The sequence below is a fragment of the Haematobia irritans genome, chromosome 4 (assembly GCF_050003625.1).
Source record: "Haematobia irritans isolate KBUSLIRL chromosome 4, ASM5000362v1, whole genome shotgun sequence".
Lineage (NCBI taxonomy): Eukaryota > Metazoa > Arthropoda > Insecta > Diptera > Muscidae > Haematobia > Haematobia irritans.
The window spans coordinates 102,771,827-102,780,354 of NC_134400.1; the positions used below are offsets into that span (position 1 = coordinate 102,771,827).

The 8,528-nt window shown below is 30.1% G+C and overlaps 2 long non-coding RNA genes across 2 annotated transcripts; one reads left to right on the plus strand and one right to left on the minus strand.

Moving 5' to 3' along the window:
• Positions 1–476: 476 nt before the first annotated feature.
• Positions 477–925, minus strand: LOC142233659 (uncharacterized). Its single transcript, XR_012721460.1, has 2 exons — positions 735–925; positions 477–672 (listed from the first exon to the last, which is right to left on the minus strand). It is a non-coding gene; the product is annotated as an uncharacterized LOC142233659 (long non-coding RNA).
• Positions 926–6,886: 5,961 nt separating this feature from the next.
• On the plus strand, positions 6,887–7,671 carry LOC142236645 (uncharacterized). Its single transcript, XR_012722135.1, has 3 exons — positions 6,887–7,094; positions 7,180–7,278; positions 7,361–7,671. It is a non-coding gene; the product is annotated as an uncharacterized LOC142236645 (long non-coding RNA).
• The last annotated feature ends 857 nt before the right edge of the window (positions 7,672–8,528 follow it).

The window sequence follows — 8,528 nt, forward strand, 5'->3', positions numbered from 1 at the left end:
CGGTCCATAATTATATATAGCCCCCATATAAAACGTTCTCCAGATTTGACCTCCGGAGCCTCTTGGAGGAGCAAAATTCATCCGATCCGGTTCAAATTAGGAATGTGCACCCAGAAAAAAGTGACCCCTTCTTTAAGTTAAAATGAACTTATTGTGAAGAAAGTTGAACTTCGTATAGCGCCAAAGACATTTTTATTTGTTTGAACGATGTGATTTTCGTAGAAATTAGGAATAATGCATTCCATATATTAGTTAACATTTTCCTATATTTATATACCACTATACTACAGAATGAAAAAATTTAACTAATTTGAATTCATATATGGAATGATTTTATTGACATTTTTTCATTCATTTCGACAAATCTTACACATTTGTGGTAAAACTTTTACTTCATAATTAGAACTGCTTACCTTCGTTTTTAAATACAATTTTATTTATTTCTATAAGCAATTTTATCTTCAATAAAAGACATGTTTTATTAATATATTGAATATATTTATTAAGAATCAACAGCATCGAATCTCTTTGAAATATTAGTTTATTATTCCACTATTTCCAATTTCCGTGTGATATTATCAACTAAAAAAGGCACTTTTTCTTCTTCTTGTACTTTTCACTTTTAATAAGTTGCTGCCTAACGATTTTGTCCTCCTTTTACAATTTCAATACCTACAAATATAAAAAATCATAAAACATTTTTGTTGCAAAAGGTTAGCGTCACTGAATATTACCTGATAATTGAAGATTCCAAAATGAAGACAAATGAAAGGGTTGTTATTCTGCTGGTGTTTTCTTTCTTTATACACTATCACGAACATTGATAGATTTATTTAAAAAAACGAAAATTTTTCTCACTAATTTAAAATAACAAATATTTTATATATTTTATTTGTTATTTATTATATTATTTTACCATATTATTTTTTAACAATCTCTCCGTATACCAAAACAACGCGATTCCAACTAAAAAAACAACCGACGCGCAAATATATCGATTACACCCACGCGCAAACACATCGATTACGATGACAGGTATCGATTACAGGTAGACAATAGAAATTTAGGAAAATTTCCTATATTCTAACAAGTGTGTTTCCTTAAGTTTTGAAAGGATTGCATACTTCTTAGTACGAATGAACTAAAATATTTTTCTATGCCAAGTGTTGTTCGTATGTATGAAAAACTTTCTATTATAAAGGAAGTCGCAATTATCATTTTATAAGAAATTTTACTAATTTTGAGGAAACTTGGTTTTAGTTCGGTTTTTGTTTATTTTTACGAATGCTTTGTTATCGGTGAATAAAATTTTCTTTTTCAGTAGTAAATTCTTATACCCAGCGAAGAAAATAGTATGAGTAAAATTCCATGCCTTATTATAGTTAATGAACTATTCCTAACTGCTTACAGTTTAGGATTTTTTTACTGAAACGAGTAAATTTTATTATTTTTCACAAAAATTTACCTTAATGGAAATAAAATGGATAAACTATATTGATGAAAATTTTTTCCTTTAGTTTCGAAGGCACTTTTTTCTGGGTGTGGTCCAATTGGTCCAATCACACAAAAATTGGTCCATATCGGTTCATAATCATGGTTGCCACTCGAGCCGAAAATAATCTACCAAGATTTTATTTCTATAGAAAATTTTGTTAAAATTTTATTTCTGTAGACATTTTTGTCAAAATTTTCTTTCTATAGAAAATTTTGTGAAAATTTTTATTTTTATAGAAAATTTTGTGAAAATGTTATTTCTATAGAAAATTTTGTTAAAATTTTATTTCTGTAGAAAAATAGAAAATTAATTCGATTGTGGATGATAGTCTTTAATACAAGTTTCTATGCAATCCATGGTGAAGGGTACATAAGATTCGGCCTGGCCGAACTTACGGCCGTATATACTTGTTCCAATTATGCTTCTAAGCTTTCTAGTACTATTTTCTTACATTGGTTTACATCATACGAAAACCGTCGATTATTGTAGGAAATTAAATTATTCCAAATTCGCGCGATTCCAACCAGAAACGAATTTGCCATTATGAGCGTCGAAAAAGGTGGTATTAAAATAGAAGTTGTCCTTGACGAATTCCCAAAAACAAATCGTTCTACTAAGTATTCCGGAATCCTGTTGCACATTACTTTGTAAAACATAAGCATACTTCTAACAACAATAAAATTTCTGAAGTTACATCCCAAAAAATCTTACAATATTCTGAAACATGTTCATGATAGCCCAAACCGTAAGCATGACGTATAACACTATCAAAACTCCGCTGAAGCCTGATCAAATTTCTCTGGGAAGTCCCAGTAAATACTTCGAAACCATAGAGGAATAAAGTAAGGCAAACAGCCTTAGCAACTCTTGCACTGAAAAAACAGTGAACCCACCAGGAAGAAAACTTTCGGTTAATTTTAGAAAATTTTGAATATTTGTAGAAAATTTTAACTAAACAGTATTACAAACCTTGGCATCACGCCGATGTCCTAAAAATAAGAAAAAATTTTTCGACAAATTCAAGAAAATTTATTAGACATAACTAAGTTTTTTCACTTGTTAAAGAAAATTTTGTAGTTTGAAGGAAAAACTTGGAGTTCAAAATTGCAAAAATGTCTTTAGTGACATACGAAGTTCATGATGGACGCATTTTTGGTAAAATTTACAAATTTCAAGAAATTCTGAACTATTTTGTGGAAGACACGAATTTAGTTAATCTTTATGCTTCATTTGAGTATATTTTCTTTCCTCGGTTTTAGTTAATTTAACTAGCGTACACAAAAAATTATTAGAGTAAAGCAAACTTTCTCCAAACATAATAATTCCATGAACTAAAATAAAGTTAAATTGGCTTTAGCGAAATAGAGAATTCACTTTTTTTTTGAGTATGTCCTAATTGCGTGAGGGAGATTGCTTCCAACGGCATACAACTTTCGTAACGTAACAGTCACTGTAGATAAAATGTGACTTATATGAATACTAAAATCTAGCTTAGAATCCAAATAAAAACCAATACTTTTATAACTGTCTACAAATTCTATAGAATTATTATTTAGTTTTATATTCAACATATTTGAATTCATTGACCGATTCCTTGAAAAAAAAAACATAGCCTTAGTTTTCACTGGATACAGACTCCAAAAATTCTGTCATGACCATATGTTAACATTTTCCAAATCCCTATTGATATCAACTTCCCAGTCATCCGTATTTCTGTCCTCTGTAAGTAACTGGGAATCATCTGCATAAATGTAACATTTCATGAAAGAAATACACCTAAAAATATCATTCACATACATCATAAATATTAAAGGCCCTATAACCGACATTAGCGTAGCTAGACAATTTTCCTAGGGGGGCTATAGCCCCCCTAGCTAAAAAATTATAGACTGAACTTATAGGTTCAACTAATGTTTTATTTAATAAAATTGAATAAAGAAATAGACATCAAAATAACTCGACAATCAATTTATAATAAAGTAACTAAAAGTACCCTACGGGAAATTGGTGCAAATTGCCACTGACGGACCTATCACAGAACTGGTACCTGTGCTCCAGTTAGTTGCAATTTTCACATTTAGTGAAATAAAATTATCAGAATAACCTTTTGTTTTTTTCATTTCGTGTTCGATTAGGAGCCCAAATTGAAAGAGATTTCTAAGAGTTTGTCCGAGACTGGTTCCTGAGGACCTGTTTATGGGTTGCTCCTGCTAAATTGTCCCAGGACGTGTCCTTTGGGATGAGTCCAAGACGCGTCCTAAAATGTAAGTTTACTCCGTCAATGACAAACCCATGTTAAAGTGGACGGTCCCTTCCATACGTTTTGATCAGACCTGGGACTGGTCCATACACGCAAGGGACTAGTCCTGTACCAGTTCTGTGGTTGATCCATTGATCTTTTCCCAGCAAAAAATTGGGAGTTGTTCTAAAGGCACAACTTTAAAAGCACTTCCAAAAAGGTCTTCACAACCGTTAGCCGTTAGGTCTTCACAAAAATCATAAAAAAGTATAAAAATTATTTATTTGGGAAAATATCACAAAATTTTTAATTCACATTCAAAACATTAAATTTGTTGAAACGGTGGACATTCGTTCTATGACAAGCTCATATTACATTCATCGCTTCTCCGCCAATTTTGTACCACTTCCAGACCCAAAAAGAACATTTTCACTTCTTTTTTGGAGACGCTTTTTAGCAGCATTATTAAGATATTAATTTATGAAAGAATAGTTTTAATATCAATTAATATTTTTTATTCAACTAAACCCATGTAATTCGATTGTGCATTGTAAAATCGTAAATAGGTTTTCAAATTCTGGGGGGGGCTAAAATTTTTCTGGGGGGGTCTAAGCCCCCTCCCCAGAGGCCTTCCTACGCTTATGATAACCGACCCTTGAGGAACACCCCTATAAATCCGTAGAACTCTTGATCTAGCAACACCTTTCTCAACATACTGGAATCTTTCACTCAAAAATGAATAAATAAGCTTACAAGCAGTTGAACTGAAAGTATACTGCTCATAAAGTTTCCTCACTAAAACATTATGACTTATAGAGTCAAAGGCCTTGCTAAAATCGAGAAAAATTAATATCGAAGAATGATTCCCGTCCATATTACTTCTTATGTTTTCTACACTAAAAAAAAAGCATACTCGGTTCCAAAGATTTTGTCTTTACTTTAAAAAATTTGGTATTGATTCCGAGCCAAAGAAGCGGAGAATACAAGTAAGGATACTTTTAAGACACAATTCTCTTTTATATTTAGGTTTTGTGTACTTGCTTCTAGGAATCAAATTTTAATTTTTCGCTTTCTCAGCTTTTTTTCTTCATATGCTATCAAAGTCCTTTAAAACCGAGTTAACGGCAACTTTATTTTCCAAATTTAGACTCGACTTCCAGTAGAAATTATGCTATGTTTGAAGTAAAAAACTTCTTTAAAATAAAGTTTTGAAAAACATGTCCTATATTTGAACGATTTTTTGCTTTGTAGTCAAGATGCAAAAAGACAACAAATTTAAAGACAATTTCATTAAATTTAAAGAATTTTTCTGAATTATTAAAGTCAAGTTGACCTTAGCCTATAAATTTTTTCTTTCATATTAAGATACCCATTTTTAAGTCAAATCACTTAATTATAAGGACAATACGACTTCATTGAAAAGTTTATCGACTTTTGGACAAGGAAAATAACTTTATTTTAGAGAAATGCGTCTTCTATGCTAAGCAAAATTTGTATTCGTATTTTAAAGACATGAAATCTTTGACCTCACGACAATATTTTTTTCAGTGTATAACGTCAATAGTCTGCGTTGTAAAACTGAAACCCTTCCGATAGCCAAACTGAAATTTAGAAATAAGATTTTCGTTGTCTAAAAATGAATTTTTGTGAGTTACTTTCAAGTATTTTAGAGAAAGGATTCACAATACAAATTAGCCGATAATCCGATACGTCCCTAGGATTCTTCTTCTTGGGTATCGGTAGCAATCTCTCTACCTTACACTGCCTTGGAAAACACGATGTACACAGAAAAAAAAGTGTCTTGTAAATTTAAGGACCATTTTGACTTCCACATAGTTCAACAAATTTACTGTAATATAGTTCATTTTTCGTAACCACAACGAAAATTAACTTAGCTAAAGGAAAACTTATAAAAATTCAGTAAATGGTTTTTAGTTCACTAACTACGAAATGGGAAGGATTTTTCCTTAAAAAAAATTCCAACACAGTAGTTAATGCATCGTTGATTCTATTATAAAAATACATGGGCAATATAAAAATCTTACTACGAAATGTGGACAATTTACTAAGAAAAAATTTTGTACAGAAAAAAATTTTTGTAGTAAAAATTAACTTAACGACATTACCGATTCGGACAATGACTACCTACAGATTATTTCCCTTTTTATTATATGTTGGAGTGTTTTTACTCACATTGAAAATTTTAGTTAAAACAGAATAAAAATTAGTTAATATAATCCTTGACAGGTGTATATAATTTTTATAGATTCCTCCTAGATTTGGTATATATTTTACCTTAACTTATAGATATAATTCCAACTAATCAATAAACGTGCTACTGGAAAATGTGAGTGCATCATGTGAGGGAGTTTTTAGAGACATTTTGTGTATATCTCGTATGATTGTTTGTGTTTGTTATTGCGTCATTTATGCTGTTGTTGGTTGTTTTGATTCTAGAGACAATGGAATGTTCCTTGTGTGTTGTTGGTATCTTTTGTGGTGAGAGTTGTTTTTTTGCAATAGCGAGATCAGAAAGGGATCGTGTGTGTGTGTGGAGTTGTTTTTCATTACGGCAGGTATGTATCCCTTATGACTATTTGTGCCTTTGAGTTTTATTGTTGCATTCAGTTATGTTGATGCATTTATGAAGTGCACACGTGGATTTAATTTTGCAAAATTGTACGTGCGGTATTGGTGTTTATTAATGAAAATACATTTATTTCGAAACATTTTAGAAACTGAGAAGTGAATGATGTGATGTTAGAGGAATCAAAAACGCTTTTTATTGATAAATAACAGATTAAGGAACTGTATATTTCTGTTAATATGTTAGTTTAAAATTAGTGCGGATTTTTAATTGATTTACATAAAAAATATACAACATGAGTGGTAATAGGATGATTTATATTTATTCTACATCTGGATCACAGGTTGAGAAGCAACCATTTTTTTGAATCTATATTTTTTATGTTACAGCAATTCCTACAGATGAGTACTAAGTTCGAGTTTAGCCGCTAAAATTAAAAATAAATCACTAAGCAAAGTATAAAATTATACGTCTTCGATACAAATTTAAATATAACTTGATGGAGAATAGCCCAAATCAAGTTTTTTATAAAGATTATTTTTTATAATGGATTATTAAAGAAAACTTATCATGGAAATTGCAATTTTAGCCGCTAAACTCGAACTTAATATCCACCTTAAATACTAAATGCTATAGTGACAAGTGGAAATTATGTCTAATTTTATAGTTTTTTTTTTTATTTCAAATATATTCTGAGAATAATTTCAATAACGTCCCATTTGTCCATGGATATGATTCCAATAATGTACATACTGGATGGATTTTTCAATGAGGTAAGTTTTTCTATAAACGGTATTTTGTCCGTTTTTAATAAAACCAAATTTTCAATTTATTAAAAATTATGTTTTTCACTTGCAGGTAGACAGGTCTCGTAATGGTAATTTTTTGAATATTCTTACTGTTTAATACTAATTAAGCTGATATCCCTATTGGCTCTAGGAAATACTCTTGAAAACCGTAAGTTAAAAATCAATATGAACGATAGAATTAATTAATTAATTATATTTTTCTTATATTTTGTATAACTTTGCAATTTCAGATGCTTATAAGCCAAATCCGCCCAACAAAAGTTAGCCAAAATCGATGAAATTGGACAATTCAATTGAATATAGCAACTTATGCCACATATATCTTTCATATGGATAGAAAACATGGAAATTTAAATTAATTAGTTGAGTCCTAATAACATAGAATATTACTCTTTTGAAGAAGCAATTACTAACTACCGACAAGTAAATGCGTCCAACGTACTAATAAAAATATTTCCTTTATTGTATATCATAAGCCATAGTTTTGTGTAATATAATAATAATTCTTTGAAATAAAATACTGGTGGTTATAGAAAATTGACTTGTTTTGTACGAAAAATTTCTTAGTTGTATACAGGCTTGTTGTACCTTTGATTCCTCAATTTCTCTACTTTTTTGAAAATTATACTGACAAACAGTTTATTTCAAACCAATTTCTTAATACAGGTTTCCAAAAAAATTGTTCATTTTTCCGGATAGCAGGAATATTTTGAATGAGTTTAACTATATTCTTCCCACAGCATAGTAATAATGAACTAAAATACGATGTAATACATGAACTAATTTATAAGAAAATCATGAACTTATCTAGATGAAAAAAATCTTTGGCGCCAAATCATGGTCATTCTTACTATGGGTTAGTTCATTTTTCATAAAAAATAGTAAACTTTTTTTTCGGTGTAGTAATCACCGAATTTAAAATATGAGTAAGACAAGTAGGAAATTTCAGGAAATATGATTCTTAAAAACTCATCGCAATTCCATCAGGACCTGTAGTCTCAGATTTAATTGGCATTAAAGATTCATACACTTCATCACAATCCACTGCCCTAAATGAAAACCCTTCATATTGTTCCATGACTGAAAAATCTATAAGTGTATCATCTGCAGCCGATATATTAGGGTAACAATACTCTCATTGAAATCATTAATATCTATATCATAAATTTCATTAGAGGACTTGGTTGCTTTTAAGACACAATTCTCTTTTAAATTTGGGTTTTGTGTACTTGACTCTACGAAGCAAATTTTAGCTATCAAAGTCCGTTAAAACAAGTTAAGGACAACTTAATTTTCCAAATTCAGACACGACTTCCAGTACAAATTATGCTATGTTTCAAGTAAAAAACGTCTTTAAAATAAAGTGTTGAAAAACATGTCCTATATTTGAACGATGTT